Here is an 18,390-nt window from a genome sequence, read left to right as displayed (position 1 = left end):
AAGAGCCCCTTCCAGAGGCCTAAAGTGGTACAGTCCTTGAAATTACTGCCTCGGTTATGGCAGAACCCCTGCTTTTAACTTGTCATGTGGCAGCAAAGCATAAAAGGATTGCAGTTGATCCTGGTCTCCCACATCTTTTCCAAGAATCTTGAGTGCAGCAGCTGTTGCCGTAAGGGCCAAACCGCGCTCTCGTGAAGTTTCAGGCATTAATAGGGAAAAGCAGATGTGTGTGTGTGAATCAAGCTTCGAGGTACTCCATAGACCAGGGGTGCCCAAACTTTTTTCAAAGAGGGGCCAGATTTGATGAAGTGAACATGTGTGAGGGCCGACCAAGATTGTTGAGCCTTTTTTAGGATTTTACCCCCAAAGTTGTTGACTCCATTGTGAATGCTCTATAGTCTAGAAACACAAATTTAAACATTTGGCTGAGGGGAAAGCAAGCTTTTGAACCATGGGTGGGAAACCTGTGACCGCCCAGATGTTGATGGACTACAAATCCCATCATCCTCAACCACCACAACCAATGAGTCAGGGAAGATGAGAATTGTAAAAGGGTAAAGGACCCCTGGCAGTTAAGTCCAGCCACAGATGACTGGGGTTGCGGCACTCATCTTGCTTTACAGGCTGAGGGAGCCGGCATTTGTCCACAGACAGATTTTCTCAGTCATGGCCAGCATGACTAAGCCGTTCCCAGTGCAAACAGAACACCGAAACCGGAGCAGCGCACGGAAATGCCATTTACCTCCCCCACCCCACCCCCAGAAAAACTTGCAGTTTTGGGGTGTGCTTTTGAACTGCTAGTAGTCCATCAATATCCAGAGGGCAGCAAATTCCCCATCAAGATTCTGGTTGTTGAAAAGCTACAGGAACAATCGTTAAGTACTACAGCACACATGGCTTTCGTGCTGATCCTGCCGCTGCGATTTCTTCCTCACGCTATCTGTATCAAACCTTTCCTCTGCTTGACCTTTGAAAGTTCATTTCTAGAGCCTAGTCCTTTAAGCTTATACCAAAGTCTGTTGCTGCAGCGCTACCGGTTGCCATCGCTTAAAGGAGTCAACAATAGAGCTGAAATCCGTTCCCCCTATAAATAGTTGCAAATATTTGGTCTTCCACCGCAGCATTTGACATAAAGCTGATTTTACGGTGTCTAACTAGGGCGAACGCAGTAGTTGCGGTGAATCGCAAGAGGCGTTTTTGTTCCGTTCATTTCACCACTCAGAAGACGTGAGTTCTCCACTTGCATATAGCGGAGGTTCAGAGAGACTGGGTCAACTTAAAAGTAATGGCAAGTTTGTGTAATGGGAGCTGGTCAGTTTAGGTAAAATGGCAACAATGGCATCTCCCATTTCTGAGCCCAAATGCTATGGTTGGCGCCACTGTGTGCAGGCGAAGAAGAGGTGCCCTATCTTGTCAACTAGTAAACTGCAGAATGGCACCTTTCTGGGAGCCCCCACCCAACCCACATTTGGTGGGAGCAGTGCTTCTGAATACCAGTTCCTGGAAACCATGGGAAAGGAGAGTTGCTTTTGTATTCTTGTTCATCTGCCTGGTTTTTCTCACAGGCATCTGGTTGGCCCCTGTGAGAACAGGGTGCTGGATTAGATGGGCCATGGGCCTCATCCAGCAGCCTCTTTTTGCGTCCTCAACCCTGGAGTTGGCCCTGGGGCACCCCAAACACATTGGTTCCCCTTTGGAAACAAACAAGATCACTCAGAACTCCCCAAACGATGAGCACTTTCTCTGCCTACAGAAGGTCTCGGAGTCCGTCCTCAACATTTCCTGGCAAGGTTGGGACGTTTGCCAATAAATGGTGTGACTCTGAATAGGGCAGCATCCTGTGTTCATCTAAATAAAGGTAAAAGGACCCCTGACCATTAGGTCCAGTCGTGACAGACTCTGGGGTTGCGGCGCTCATCTCGCTTTATTGGCCGAGGGAGCTGGCGTACAGCTTCCGGTTCATGTGGCCAGCATGGCTAAGCCGCTTCTGGCGAACCAGAGCAGCGCACGGAAACACCGTTTACCTTCCTGCCAGAGCAGTACCTATTTATCTACTTGCACTTTGGCGGGCTTTTGAACTACTAGGTTGGCAGGAGCAGGGACCGAGCAACGGGAGCTCACACCGTCGCGGGGATTCGAACCGCCGACCTTCTGATCGGCAAGTCCTAGGCTCTGTGGTTTAACCCACAGCACCACCCGTGTCCCGTGTTCATCTAAATACTTCCTTCAAAAAAACCCTGAAACCCTGCAGTGTGCAGAAAGTTAATGGTTTTTGTTTCTAAATATTTCTGTTTCATCGTTCAGCAAAAGACAGTCTTTAGTTCCTAGTTCCTGACCTTGCAGTGTGCAGTCAGTGGGCCACATGGGGTTTTGCCACTGTTTGCATTTGGAGATGGAAGGGTGGAGGGGGAGAGAGATGCACACAGTTTTAAGAGGACTTGTTTTATAACCTGTCAGAGGGATTTTGTACCTGGAACGTTCCCATGACAACAGATTGCCGCTCCGTTTCTTTTATTTTTATTTAATTCCACAGCCGTGCCCAATTATCACGCAGTAACTGCTAAATCAATAGGGGTCAATAATGCTACATACAACTTTCAGTAATGGAGGCGTCCTCCTTGGGCGGCAAATATTTGCCTTCCCAGATCTCTTCTCTCCAAGGCCTCCTACAGTTCGGATTGTTTTGTACCTGGGAGAAGAATTTTGTGCAGAGCTCAACTTAGATATTGAAAGGGGTTTAGGTGGTGAGGTAGTTGGAAAGGTAAGAAAACTGTAGGAAGGAGGGAAACAAAAATAAGAGGAAAACGAAATCATTGCATATTTATTGGAGAAGGGTTTCAGTTCTCCCTCCCAATCAAAGATAGAGGCAGAGCTGTGCAGAGGTACTTCATGCTAAACTAAAAACACACCAAGGAAATACAAATTTAGCACCAAGATATACCGGGTTTTGCAAAGAATTTTGCATACATATTTTTTCCCTTTCTGCATAATTGGAATCTATTTTAAACGATTAAAATGTATGGTATTCTGCCGGAGTGACAACAGACCCAACTGGGATTCTTGTTCTGCAACCTGTTTGGGGTCTCAGATTTCAGCAGATAACTGCTCACAGTATATTCAGCTGACTTCCAGATTGGATTCCTGGCATGCACTCGATGTGGGGCTCCCCTTGCACTTGACCCAGAAGCTGCAGCTAGCACAGAATCCTGCAGCGCAGTTGCCAGGAGTGGGACCCTGTCAACCTCTTAACTCCTCTGCTTCCTCTCTTAACTCCTCACTTCCTTCTACAGCATGGGCAGAAGCCTCCTTCTTGACCGTTGGACCCACTCTTGGTCTTGTCCACTCAATCTGTGGGAGCTTGTCTTCGCATGCAGGGGAAGTCCTTAACTCACTGAGGGTTTATGTCAGGCTTCGGGGAAGCTGCTATCTCCTTCCCTTTGGCCGTGGATAAGAAGAACAAAGCAAAAATAGTCTCTTACCATTTAAAGAAATTTTAATGATCACAGTGAAAGAACAAAGAGTCCATTCTTGGAGCAAAGGTGCTCCCAATTAACGTTCACACCCACTTCTCCCCAAGTCACTTCCTTGTCTTGCAACCTGATCTCGCAACCACTTTGCTTTCTGTGCTGCCACCTTATTTGCTCGTCGTGACCTTGGGCTGGACGGATGTAGGCTTTCCAGCGAGAAAGTGTCTGTTAACTCTCTCTCTCCCAGTTCTTTGTCTCCTAGCTGTTCACCACCCAGTTCTTCCCAACTTTTGTCTTCTGAACTGTGCCCCTCTGCAAACCACTGTTTGCAAATCTATACTGTCCCACTGCTCCTGGGAAGATTCAGGATCCAGATCAGGGGGAGGGGGAGGCTCCCAGCATTCCTCATCTGTGCAGCCCTCCTCAACACAGTCCCTGGCAGTTTAAGACCCATCAACTACCCTCTCTTGGTTTAGCCAGCCAGTTGAAGCCATTCCCAGAGCGTGGCTGCTGTCTCGTGTTGTTAGATTCCAGGAGCCACAAGTGAGAGCTTCTACGAAGTGTGGGGTGGTAATTTATCCTCCTTTTGTTCCCACCCTGTACCCAGGGAGGATAGACATGGGTGTGGAAGTGTGAGCAGAAACTAGCCTACTGTGAAAAGGTAAAACATTTACATCAGTTGCTCTGCCTACTTTTGCCCTGCCTCCCACTGCCATGTGGCCCCTGAAAGGTTCTCCAGAAGACAATGTGGCCCTCAAAAAGTCCCCCCACCCCTGCTGTATGCCACTCAATAGACCTTTGATGTAAGTTAATGGGGGAGGAGTAGAGACCACTGAGATAACTTCAAAGTGTAAAAGCTCCACCATTCATGCTCCCAAGCGCTCGAGTACCGAGATTTCGCAGATCCCTGGATCTTACACAACTGCTTCAGAATCAATGGCAATGAAAATATGTGGGAGGAGGGAAATAAAAGAGGAGACGGGTAGCGTGCCAGGTGGATTGAAAGTTCATCTAGCAAACATTTCGTGGTGCTAAATTTGAGCAGCGATGTCTAATGAGATCCTAAGGGAGTGTTAGTCTAGCTGTGATGAGGAAAGATGAGTGATGAATGCTGAATCCAAGGCAAGCAATCAAAATATCATCATTCGTAAGCCGGGGAGACATTGTTTCCTCCAGATTCTTTTCCCTTGCCGTTTTGAGGCAACTGGAGGTACCGTAGATAAGGCTTGGCCGGGGAGTGCTTTTCCAATAGCTGTTAGGCTCTTCCTTGGCCATTTGGCCTGCAGAAACATATGTGCTGATCTGCCCAAGTCTGTGGAAATTCAAAGGGTCTCTCCACAGTTCATGTATGGTGGTTTTGCCCACAGAGAGGACCAGGGGAAATGGCGTGGCCGGTGGGCTGATATTGTAGACTGGTGTTCTACAACCCAGAGCCTTCAGATATTTCTGGTCTAAGACTCCCATCTTCCCCGGGCAGCTTAGCCCGTTTCCAGGGATGATGGGAATTGGAGTCCAGCAGTATCTGGGGCTCCAAAGCTGAAGGACACTGTTCTACACCTGAGCACCAGGTAAGGATGCTCCAGTCTCCCATCCCTGGTGTTTCTGCTGCTGTGACTGTAAATTATGTGTCAGTGGAGACGGCAGTGCTTTTCAGTCACTCCTCTCTGGCAGGACTGGGGAAGAATTAACTTTGGATAGGTAGTGAATAGGAGAAGCAATTTTTGGCCTACATATAATCTGCCAGTAGAGTTATGCCCCTTCCTTGGCACTACAACCCCTCCACGTGGCTTCGTTAAAGTACAAAACTGCAAAAGTTGGATGGCCACTTGTCAGGGATTCTTTAGCTGTGATTTCTGCACTGCAGGGGGTTGGACCCTGCTGGTCCCTTCCAACTCTACAGTTGTACAATTCCAGACCATTGGGAAAGCCATCTCTTCATCATCACCATCATTTGTTATTTATACCCCGCTCATCTGCCTGGGTTTCGCCAGCCACTCTGTGTGGCTCCCAACAGAATATTAAAAACACGATAAAACATCAGTCCCTAAAAAGGGCTGCCTTCAGATGTCTTCTAAAAGTCAGATAGTTGTTTATTTCCTTGACATCTGATGGGAGGGCGTTCCACAGGGCGGGCACCACCACCGAGGAGACCCTTTGCCTGTACAAGGGGTAAAGGGACCCCTGATAATTAAGTCCAGTCACAGACAACTCTGGGGTTGCGGCCCTCATCTCGCTTTACTGGCTGAGGGAGCCAGCGTACAGCTTCCGGGTCATGTGGCCAGTATGACTAAGCCACATCTGATGAACCAGAGCAGCGCATGGAAATGCCGTTTACCTTCCCACCTGTAGTGATAGCTATTTATCTACTTGCACTTTGACGTACTTTCGAACTGCTAGGCAGCGGCGTAGCGTGAGTTGTCAGCACCCGGGGCAACGCAAGTAATTTGCGCCCCCTAACCCGGGGCAAGGCAAGTAATTTGCGCCCCCCCTAACCCCTAACCTGCGAGTTGCCGCTGGCGCTGCCGCCCAAACGACGCCACTTGCCCGGAGGAGGAGGGGGGCAGAGAGGCGAGGAAAATGCAACATGGCCCAGCAGCTGCAGCAGCAGCACTGGCGGAGGCGGGGCTGTGAGGAGGGGCTGCCTGGCGCGTCCTCCGCGGCGAGCGCTGAGAGCCACTGCCTGCCGGGCGCCTTCAGCCCGGACGCGCGCACAGCTCGTCGGTTCCGCGAGACATGCGGCTCCGCTACAGCCTGCGCCCGAGGCTCTTCGGCGACTCCGGAGGCAGCGAGCGCCCCCCCCCCAGATGTTGCGCCCGGTGCGGCCGGCACCCCTGGCACCCCCCACGCTACGCCACTGCTGCTAGGTTGGCAGGAGCTGGGACTGAGCAATGGGAGCTCACCCCGTCGCGGGGATTCAAACCGCCGACTTTCTGATCAACAAGTCCTAGGCTCTGTGGTTTAACCCACAATGCCACATGCATCCCTGTACAAAGGGTACAACCCCTCAATTTTGTACTAGTTGTCATTTGATAAGCTTTCCCCCACTTGTTTATCAATTTTACCAGAGAAGACATCAAACAACCTTCCCTTAAGGTGCAGATTTTATTCTCTGAATGCAAACAAAATTTTGGTACTTGTATGCTCATTTTAAACCTTTGAAATGTCTTGAGAAAACCGCAACCGGGGAGTGTGGGAAAATATTATTGTCTTCAGTGAACATTAGCTATCCAGTTGCCTCTCTTTTGTTGTGTTCCATGCAAACCTGCAGAAATATGATGTCAACAGACATCATCATCGCAGGCCACAAAACTGGCTCAGTGTGAGAGCTTCTGGGGACCAAATCTGTGGTGAAGGAAAAGAGTCAGCACAAGGGTAAGATGGTCAAATAAGTTGTTCCTAAGCAAAGGACTGGGACGCGAGTGGCGCTGTGGGTTAAACCACAGAGTCTAGGGCTTGCCAATCAGAAGGTTGGTGGTTCGAATCCCCGCGACGGGGTGAGCTCCCGTTGTTCGGTACCAGCTCCTGGCAACCTAGCAGTTCGCAAGCATGTCAAAGTGCAAGTAGATAAATAAGTACCGCTCCAGCGGGAAGGTAAACGGCATTTCCGTGCGCTTCTCTGGTTCACCAGAAGCGGCTTAGTCATGCTGGCCACATGACCCGGAAGCTGTACACTGGCTCCCTTGGCCAATAAAGTGAGATGAGCGCTGCAACCCCAGAGTCGTCCATGACTGGACCTAATGGTCAGGGGTCCCTTTACCTTTACTAAGCTAAGGAAGAGTGCTTGATTTTTACGGGAACGGGACAGGATCATGCCAGGCCAGCTTCTGTTGTACCCTGTGCTGAGCAAACCCTGCTAGCGTACCATGAGAAACCAGGCAATGAAACAACGGGCTCCCTTGAGCCCAAATCTCCTGATCCCATGGAGGATGCTCTCAGCATTTCTGCACAGCATTATATTGCTTTGGGCATGTCCCTTCCAGTCAGGTAGTTGTTGGGCACAAGCAACCTTGCACACCTCCATCATCATCATCATAATGATGATGATGATCATCATTTATTACCATACTTTTCCATGTATAAGATGAGGTTTTCTTACTCTAAAATGATGTTCAAAAACATGCCTTGTCTTATACATGGATAAGACGGGTGATGGGGGGACGGGTGATTGGCTGCAGCCGTAAGCAGGAGATTAGAAGGGCTGCTTTGGATTGGCTGCTGCTGCTCTAATTGGGTTGGTGATTGGTTTTTGCAGCCAGGAATGCTGTTTATTGGCTGTCGCTGCCGCGATTGGTGGCTGCTGTTCTGGGAAACGCGCAATAGTCAGCGGACAGCTTTACTCAGTTGTGTTAGCGATTTTCTGCTTGGGAAGGGTCTGTTGGCGATCGGCTGTCGCTGCGGCAAGTAGGCGGTGGATTGGTGGCTGCTGGCGATCATCAGCGTCGGTACTGCAGGTGAGCGATTTCCAGCAACCCCCCCCCCAAAAGCTGTTCAACTCTGGGCAATAGCCGCCTCATTTTCTTAAAATTTAGTCCCCCCAAATAGGGGGCTTCTTATACATGGGGGAAACTTACACTAGGAAAAATACGGTATTTATACTCCAGCCATCTGGCTGGCTTTCCCCAGCCACTCTGGGCGGCTCCCAACAGAATATTAAAAACACAATCAAACATTAAAAACTTCCCTAAGCAGGGCTGCCTTCAGATGTCTTCTAAAAGTCAGATAGTTGTTTGTTTCCTTGACATCTGGTGGGAGGGCGTTCCACAGGGCAGGTGCCACTACTGAGAAGGCCCTCTGTAAATGCCTTAGAAATTTTATTGATTGTGCTTGCAGCCCACCAAAAGGTGGGATAGCTCTTTTGGTTGCGCACGAGACTCTTAAGCACCATGTTGGGTGAAAGATTCCTGCAGTGCAGAGCATTGGGCCGGATGTCACTTGTGGCCTCTTCCAACTCTACAATTCTATGATTTCTTTGTATACCTTGGAGGATGGAAAGAAAGGAACGAGCCCCGGAAATTGAAAAATGGTACCCCACCTATTCTCTAAGAAGTGCTTGGTAGAGATTTTCATTAAAATCCCAGTAACTCAAGCCAGCTGAAGCGGTAAAGAAAGAAAATGCCTCTAGGTGGTTTCTTACTTTTCATTTCTTTCCACCACATGGGGGAGATGTTGTTATACAATCTGAGCTTCTTTCCCTATATTCCCAAAGTAACACTACATTAAGCGCTTTATAAATACGGATCATCACTGCCATCCAGCATTTTTGTCCCTTGCAGAGCTTAATGGTTCCTTAGCACATTAATAAATGCAGGAAGGGGAGGACAATGCACAGGATTCATTGTCAACAGGCTTATAAACCGGAGCTGGTTTATGAAATCGAACCTCTGGGTTCTGGGCTGGTTCTGAAATTCACAGGAGGCCTCTGGCATGCGGGATGGAGCTTTCCTGCCTTCTTGGGGAAGGAGTGCAGCCCAGCTGGGAGACCATCTGCCCTGCTTGCAGAAGGTTGCAGATTCAATTCCTGGTATCTCCAGGCAGGTTGGGAATGTTTGCTGCCTGAAACTCTGGAGATTCACTACTCGTCAGCATCAACAGCAGTTTGGGGTGGGTTCTGAGCCCTCAGGACTCTCTCCAGGACACACGTCTCCCTGGACGCAAATCGATGTGGGTACACACACCAGCCCTTCTCTGAGCTTGTCCTGGCTCAAATGTATCCTATATGTGTGACAATGCTGTGGTCTAAACCACACAGCCTCTTGGGCTTGCTGAGTGGAAGGTGGGTGGTTCGAATCCCCATGATGGGGTGAGCTCCTGTTGCTCTGTCCCAGCTCCTGCCAACCTAGCAGTTCGAAAGCACACCAGTGCAAGTAGATAAATAGGTACCATTCCAACGGGAAGGTAAACGGCATTTCCGTGTGCTCTGGTTTCCGTCATGGTGTTCCATTGCATCAGAAGCGGTTTAGTCATGCTGGCCACATGACCCAGGAAGCTGTCTGTGGACAAACACCGGCTCTCTCGGCCTGAAACCGAGATGAGTGCGCACCAGATGTCAAAGAGATCAACAACTACCAAACTGTTAGAAGACTTCTGAAGGCAGCCCTGTTTAGGGAAGCTTTTAATGTTTGATGTATTAGTGTATTTTAATATTTGGTTGGAAGCCGCCCAGAGTATTATTTATACTCCGCCCATCTGCTTACTCAGCAGAGTTACTGCTGAGTAAGCAGATGGGCGGAGTATAAATAATAAATTATTATTATTATTATTATTATTATTATTATTATTATTATTATTATTATTACCCCCTAGTCACATTTGACTGCACTTAACCATCCAGGAGTCCTTTACCTTTTACCTTTTTTATAATGCTGGAGCTTCTGTCTCATTTTCTAATGTTCCCTTCACATTGCACTACCTGTTGTGCTATTAACGTGTGGGGTTTTTTAAAATAAGCCAGCATGTTGTGCCAAGTTTCAATCACATATCTCCATAATCTTCCTACATTCAGGTTCGTTAGATGGCCCTGAATTCATGGTAAACGAGGGTGGGCCTCTTTCCTCTGTCCACTTTCTTGACACCACACATGCAGTGGTACCTTAGGTTAAGACCTTAATTCGTTCTGGAGGTCCGTTCTTAACCTGAAACTGTTCTTAACCTGAGGTACCACTTTAGCTAATGGGGCCTCCCACTGCTGCCACGCCGACGCTGCATGATTTCTGTTCTCATCCTGAAGCAAAGTTCTTAACCCGAGGTACTATTTCTGGGTTAGAGGACTCTGTAACCTGAAGCGTCTGTAACCCGAGGTACCACTGTAATTTGAATTCATCTAGACCAGGGTGTCCCCAAACTTGGGCCTGTAGCTGTGGTTGGACTACAACTCCCACCATCCTTAGCTAGCGGGACCAATGGGCAGGGATGATGGGAGTTGTAGTCCAAAAACACCACAGGGTACCGGGTGGCAAGTCCAAAGTCTGGTTCCTGCCTCTGCAGCTGATCAGGGCACCCAGAGGTCAGTCTTGAAGAACTTCCGGGAACATCTTAGCCATGGTCCAACCTTAGCTTTGCTGCCCTTTTATATTTTGCATGCTGATTGCAGCATCGCGGCTTGATGAGGTGTGTGACCCTCGCCTGTTCCAAGCCTGGTCCAGGGACTCAGCTACATTAGTAAAGAAAAAGCGTTTTCTATGCGTTATAACACCATGACACCAGATGGCGCCGTGGAGTCCCGTCTTTCGCCAACGTGATTTCCCATTATGAAGTTGACAACGTGTTTTCCTGAGATGCCTTTTTGATGTGTCTAGATCCAGCCCAGCTGAGGAATCACACTCCTCCTCCTAGAGCTACACTAGTGGCCAAAATTGTGGAAACCTTTTGAGGAAAGTATGGTATATTTCCGTGGTTCGATGGCACATAACACCTGATTGGCTCTCTAAACACTCATACTCATTGGCTACATTCAAATGAAGGAACGCTATTGCATATCAACCTCAGCAAGTTGTGCTTCTTTTTTCTGAATAAAAAAATTCCTTCCAGTAGCACCTTAAAGACCAACTAAGTTAATTCTTGGTATGAGCTTTCGTGTGCATGCACACTTCTTCAGATACACTGAAACAGAAGTTGCCAGATCCTTCTATATAGTGAGAAGGTGGGGAGGGGTATTACTCAGAAGGGTGGTGGGAATGGGAGATTGGCAGATAGCTGAGATGAGCCTGCTGACGACTCTTAACGACTGTAATAGGTCTTACAGGAAAAGGCAAGGGGTGAGAAGGTGAGAAATGGCTTAGTCATGTATAATGGGATAAGAATCCAATGTCTTTGTTCAAACCAGGTCTCTCCATGGTTTTAAGTTTGGTAATGAGTTGCAATTCAGCAGCTTCTCTTTCCAGTCTATTTCTGAAATTCCTTTGTAGTAAAACAGCTACTTTGAGATCTTGTATAGAATGTCCTGGGAGATTGAAGTGTTCTCCTACTGGTTTCTCTGTTTTGTGATTCTTGATGTCAGATTTATGTCCGTTTATTCTTTGGCGTAAGGTTTGGCCTGTTTGTATGGTTATTTGGCTATAACTTTTGATAGACTACAGATAATTGAACAAACTTTTGTTGCATTATGTTCTTCATTAAATTATCTTTCCATTGATATATAATTTTATGGTATTACTAAAAAAAGGGGGGGTGTCATGAGCCGTCAAACCTTAGAAATACACTTTTCCCAAAAGGTTTCCACAATTTTGGCCACTAGTGTAGCAAGCCCACCTGGCCAGCTAGGGAGCTGGGCTGTGAGCCCTTGTCTGCCCCCTAGAATGTACCTCCTGCTGCTCCCTACGCCTCAGAGCGCACCATGTTCAGGGAGACAGGAGCACCTCTGGCTCTGGTGGTGGGTCCTGCTGTTCTGGTTCCTGTGCACTGACCCCAATCCCCTCGCCATCCTCCATCACCCCTAAATGGCCTTGCTCTCATATACCTGAAGGAGAGTCTCCACTCCCATCATTCAGCCCAGACACTGAGATCCAGCGCCGAGGTCCTTCTGGCGGTTCCCTCACTGGGAGAAGTGAGGTTACAGGGAACCAGACAGAGGGCCTTCTCGGTGGTGGCGCCCGCCCTGTGGAACGCCCTCCCTTCAGATGTGAAGGAAATAAGCAGCTATCTTATCTTTAAAAGACATCTGAAGGCAGCCCTGTTTAGGGAGGTTTTTAATATTTAATGCTGTATTGTTTTTAACACTCGATTGGAAGCCGCCCAGAGTGGCTGGGGAAACTCAGCCAGATGGGCGGGGTATAAATAATAAATTAGTAGTAGTAGTAGTCATAGTAATAGTAGTAGTAGTACTGCCAACACTAACCACTCCTTCCCCATTCCCTGCCTGTCTTGGTGGGTCCCAGTCCTGGCTACATCCCTCACCAGGATCCCTGTCCTCCTCCCTGTCATTCTGCCAGTTGATGACATCTGCTTCACACCCTCCTTGTTTTGTATTTTTTTTTGCCTGGCTGGACTGTACCCTTCAACTCCGATGGTGTCTCTTGTCTGCCTGGCCAGAGGACAGAGAGGAGTGCTTGGGTGTGTGTGTAGAAACCAGACAATTGTGCAAAGATAAAATTTATATTTATAGCTCCGCCCACTTTTGCCTCTGGCCCCACCCACTACTGCCATGTGGCCTCTGCAAGGTTGTGTAGTGGTTAAGCCAGTGTGGTGTAGTGGTTAAGAGCGATAGACTCGTAATCTGGTGAACTGGGTTCGATTCCCTGCTCCTCCACATGCAGCTGCTGGGTGACCTTGGGCTAGTCACACTTCTCTGAAGTCTCTCAGCCTCACTCACCTCAGAGTGTTTGTTGTGGGGGAGGAAGGGAAAGGAGAATGTTAGCCGCTTTGAGGCTCCTTTGGGTAGTGATAAAGCGGGATATCAAATCCAAACTCTTCTTCTTCTTCTTCCCCAGATAGGAATGTGGCGTCTTGGATTGAGCAAAGCCCCCCACCCTCTGTCCTAAAGTTATGTTTCCCTGGAGATACATCTGTCACCAAAGTGCTCTAGAGCACTTGAAACATTCTCACATCTACAGAAAAGAACCTGATATCAGCATGTATGCAGCCATGCAAATAGAGGGAATTTTTGCAAAGGGCAAAAATCCCACAACTGCCTGTGAGTGGGACTTCGGGGTAATTCTAGTACAGAGCATGTAATGAGATTATCAGACTGATCAACCAGTCTTTTCTATGGTTTTGCCAATGCAGACCCAGTTCTTGAGGACCAGGAACTTGAAGTAGTTATGTCTTACAGCCAATTTAATTGGGAAAGTGAGGTGGGGGTCCTTCTTAACCCAGGATTATACAGCTGGCTTCTGGTTTTGTTTTGTTTTGTTTTGTTTGTAACCAGTGATATGAAGAAATTTGCTTGGGTTGAGTGTGTGAAGACCCAGCCTTAAGATAATTATACAAAATATGTTTCAAGTGGAAATGTCATAGATTTGGGATCCCAGCGAAATCTCTGCCCCTTTTTTCCCCTAGGCTGAGTGGCACCAGAAGGGACAGTGGTAAAATCTTTTCTTCCTGTGAATTCACATTCAGGTAGACGATGCTTGAGAAGAGGAAATTGACATTGGCATGATTCAGTTCGGAGATGGTTTTGATGGTTGTTTTCTTCTTAACACGTCCAGCTCATCAACTGGAATTCAACAGAATTGGTGCAATGCTAAGGAAGGAAAGGTTGGCTTGTACAAGGGGTTTGGGTAGTTCCCGGCCAGCTGGGCAACTCGCCCCCAAGTCTCTCAGGTTCCATTTTGAACCCCAAACTTCATGTTTGAGATGTGACTTTTTAACATGGAAGCTATTTGTTTATCTTCCTATTGGAGTTTATCTCTAAGTAGGCCTTTGGCTGAAATATGTTCCCTACACCACTTTACGACCTTGGCAGAATCCCCAACAATTATCCCTACCCCACAGATGGAAATCACATTTTTAAAACACCTGTGCCTCAAATGTACAGATGCATTTTGTGGGGCATTATTGCAGTCAGACCAACAATTCATGTTTTGCCAGGCAAGCAACGTAAAGGGGCTGAGGCTCACAGAGCTTTCCTACAAAATTTGCTAGAGAGAACTCTGTGAGGTCACTCCCTTTGTCTGCCCTGGCAGGAAGCTGTAACACAACATACTTCCTTCCTGCCAGGGCAGCCTCTTCCTTCTTCATCATGCTTCCAAACTGACCACATGTGCATGTCTGTGCTCTGCAGCTCAGATACCATTTTTGAACTTAAATTCTGCACTTCTGGAGCTTAGATAGTAGTCATAAACCTGCTTCATTTTGCTACTGTAATTGCTCCTTCGAGACCTAGGTTGTGTAAGTAAAAGGTAAAGGGTAAAGGGACACTTGGGTTGCGGCGCTCATCTCGCTTTACTGGCTGAGGGAGCCGGCGTACAGCTTCTGGGTCATGTGGCTAGCATGACTAAGTCGCTTCTGGAGAACCAGAGCAGCGCACGGAAATGCCGTTTACCTTCCCGCCGGAGTGGTACCCATTTATCTACTTGCACTTTAACATGCTTTTGAACTGCTAGGTTGGCAGGAGCAGGGACCGAGCAACGGGAGCTCACCCTGTCGTGGGGATTCAAACCGCCGACCTTCTGATCGGCCAGCCCTAGGCTCTGTGGTTTAGACCACAGTGCCACCCGCGTCCTGGGTTAAACACTAGGAGAGGATATATTGTTTAGGTGTTATACTTCCTTACTCATGTGAGTAAGATCAGCAGAGTACCTACCATCCTAAACTTGGAAGGTAAGAGAAGGTTAATTTTGCCTTATAGGAACAACAATCCAGGTTGCTTTAAGGCAGATTGGATTTTCCTGCTATTACCCCTTTTCTACCCCTTTAAAACAACAACCACACACACATTGTTTTGTGAAGAAATAAAAGTAGGATTTACTTACATAGGGACGCGGGTGGCACTGTGGGTTAGTCACACTGTGCTGGCCACATGACCCGGAAGCTGTACGCCGGCTCCCTCAGCCAATAAAGCGAGATGAGTGCCGCAACCCCAGAGTCGGCCACGACTGGACCTAATGGTCAGGGGTCCCTTTACCTAGTGTTTAACCCATTCCTACACATTTGACCTTTTGGGAGATGCAATGGTGTGGTGGCAGAAAACCACTGAAACTGAGCTAGCCTCTCCCTACAAATGGCCATCTACCCCACTGGGACCCCAAAGCTTTCTGAAATGTATTTGCATCACCTGGACTCACCTGACTCCATCAGCAGCAGATGATCATTCTCAGCACAAATTGCAGCTGCAAACAAGGCTTTGTGTTCCCCATTGTTGTCGTGTTGTTCCAAAAGGTTGGGCTCAGTTTTTTTGGAAGGATGGTTAGGATTCCAAACTGACATGCTCAGCGGCATGTTGACTGGCTGTTGAGTAGAGAGCTGGGAATGGAAAACTGTAATAAGGGAGTGTAGGACGGAATGGAGTGTTGGAGAAGAGGCCATGGCTAAACAGGAGCCCGATGACTGGAGTGAGCATGCTCAGTAGTCATCAGGATTCCTTAATCATAGATTAATTATAATTGCAGCGTTGGATGGGACCCTGAGGGTCTCAGAGTGTTAATTGACGGCTGGGTGGGTGTGCAATAGATGATGACAGGAGAATGGGAGTGGAATGGAGTGCCCAGAAACCTCTCCATGCAATAACAATTTGCTGCAGCTCCATTTGCATGGAATAAATTAGTCTGGCAAATATTTGTTTATTTATCACATGCACATCCTGCCCTTCCTCTCACAGGAGCCCAGGGCTGAATTGCAGGAATTTAAGTTGTAAAAACGGACACGGGTGGTGTTGTGGTCTAAACCACGGAGCCTAGGGCTTGCCAATTGGAAGGTCGGCAGTTCAAATCCCCATGACGGGGTGAGCTCCCATTGCTCGGTCCCTGCTCCTGCACACCTAGCAGTTCGAAAACATCAAAGTGCAAGTAGATAAATAGGTACCGCTCCGGCAGGAAGGTAAACGCCATTTCCGTGCGCTGCTCTGGTTCACCAGAAGCGGCTTAGTCATGCTGGCCACATGACCCGGAAGCTGTCTGCGGACAAACGCCGGCTCCCTCGGCCTATAGAGCGAGATAAGCTCGCAACCCCAGAGTCATTTGCGACTGGACCTAACGGTCAGGGGTACCTTTACCTTTTCCTTTAAGTTGTAAAAAAAAGAAAGATAAAGGTAGATCAAAAGCAGGACTGAAATCAGTCCACCACTTTCATACAGAATTTCAGTTTAGCTGAGCCCCTTTTCCATCAATCAAAATGAGCCGGATGAATTGAAACCCCTGTTTCACCTTCACCTTGGATATCCTTGTGTGTTCAGCCAGAGCATACAAGCACCGTTAAAAATAGATTGAAAGAGGTGCCCTTGGATATCTTTGTTTCAAAGGGGAATCTGCACTGTTGGGGCTATGCCCCTGAATTAGCTTTGCAGGGGCTGTAGCTCAGTGGCAGAGCAGCTGCCTTGTATGCAGAAAGTCCCAAATTCAATCCCTGGCATCTCTAGGTTGGAATGGGATGTCCAGAACCCCTGGGGAGCTTCTGCCTGCCTGGGTAGACAAAATGCTGAGTTAGATGGACCAATGGCGTTCCTAGATATAAGGTCTGCACTCCTCTCCCTTTGAAAAGTAACAGTGCTTCCGTATGGCAGCTGAATTTGCAAAGGGGCTATTGAGATATTGCAAACAGGACCTTGGCAACAGGGTTTCCCTGGAAGGAGTAAATCCGGGTTAAATTGGGGGAAACTATGGGCCGGCATTTTGATGACGATGGTGCCGTGTGGATGCTGGGGAAATACTTGCGCACCTGAGCAGCGCTGATCCCACAACAAACAGCTGTCTGGACACAACCTGTGATATCTTTGGCCAAACCTTGAATAACTGGAACTGTTAAAATCAGGCACCTTTATTTTCTCTTTGGAGCTGCGCTGTGTCATTTTACTTTTGGCCTTCCAGGCAGTGATGCTTTGTGGTTTAGATTGTTGATCCTCCCCACCCCCCCACCCCGTTTGCACTTCTGTTGCACTTGTTAATAAATCAATTTTTAAAATTACAAGGTAAAAATTAAACACCTCCTTTATTCCATCTGCATGTCAAGCCTGGGCAATGAGACCACACAAAGGAGTTATTGGTGCTTCCACAATGCCATTCCTCTCGAGTTATTCCAGGGCCTGAGTATTCCCCACCCCACGAAAACAAGGAAAAGATTAAATCTTCGCATTTTTAGCCAGGCAGAAGCTTTCAAGATCTGCAATTTGGGCATATACCCTGCTCTGAGTCTAGCTATATCTGGTGATGTGCCGCATAATATTTTAAAGTTATCACTCTAACCCCTGAACCCTAAATCTGAAGTGATAGGCATCTTTTAAAATGTCAGAATTAAATATATATACTTTTACTTCTTACAGCTTTGGGCAAAATCCAAAGATAGCAGTGCATGCTTAAATCCGACTGCAACCGGTGGGGATTTAGTGCACTACCATGCACAACCCAGTCATGCCCTGTCTTGTTACTTATAACTGATTTCATGTTGCTCCATGACCTAGTATCAGGACTGAGGAAAGATGAGATATAAAGCATAATAAAAAAGGTGATAGGATTTTTCAACTTAGCGTGCATGTGCTCGTTTATCAGGATCGAGCCTATTATGCAAAGGCATTTGACGTCTGTTTTAGTAGCAGCCTTCAGTGTGCACACTTCTTTACAGATGTTCCCAGGTGTCCTGCACAAGGATAGTGCAATACGTTGCTTTGCATTTGTCACATATTTGGATGAGTAAGAAGCACGCTCTGATCCTGCACACATTGGCCCCAGGCAAGATGGCTGCGCATATAGCAGCTGGGGAAAGCTATACAGCATACATATAGAAAGTTAGCCTCATATCTTAGGAATTTGTCCATACCCACCTATTGACGTTTATTTTCCAGCTAGATTAAATGTATTTCCATCAGAAGTTCTAAATCATGAGTAGGCAAACTAAGGCCTGGGGGCTGGATCCGGCCCAATCGCCTTCTAAATCCTGCCCGCGGACAGTCCGGGAATCAGCGTGTTTTTACATGAGTAGAATGTGTCCTTTTATTTAAAATGCATCTCTGGGTTATTTGTGGGGCCTGCCTGGTGTTTTTACATGAGTAGAATGTGTGCTTTTATTTAAAACGCATCTCTGGGTTATTTGTGGGGCAAAGGAATTTGTTCATTATTATTTTTTCAATATGAGCAAGCAAGCAAGAGATCAACTGATCAAACCTTTACTAGCAAATTTGCTGGGGAAAACTGAAGCCTCCCATATTAAATACCTTCTGGAGGATAGGTCAAATGATATTGCACTGACCGTGGCAAAGTTTCTTTCGGAGGTCGCAAGAAACAAAGACCGTCACGCTCTAGACTTAACAAAATGACTACAGTACCTCGTTTCTCTTTTG

Source organism: Podarcis vaucheri (assembly GCF_965113315.1).
Source record: "Podarcis vaucheri genome assembly, chromosome: 6".
Taxonomy (NCBI): Eukaryota; Metazoa; Chordata; class Lepidosauria; order Squamata; family Lacertidae; genus Podarcis; species Podarcis vaucheri.
Note: the sequence above shows the minus strand (reverse complement) of the source record.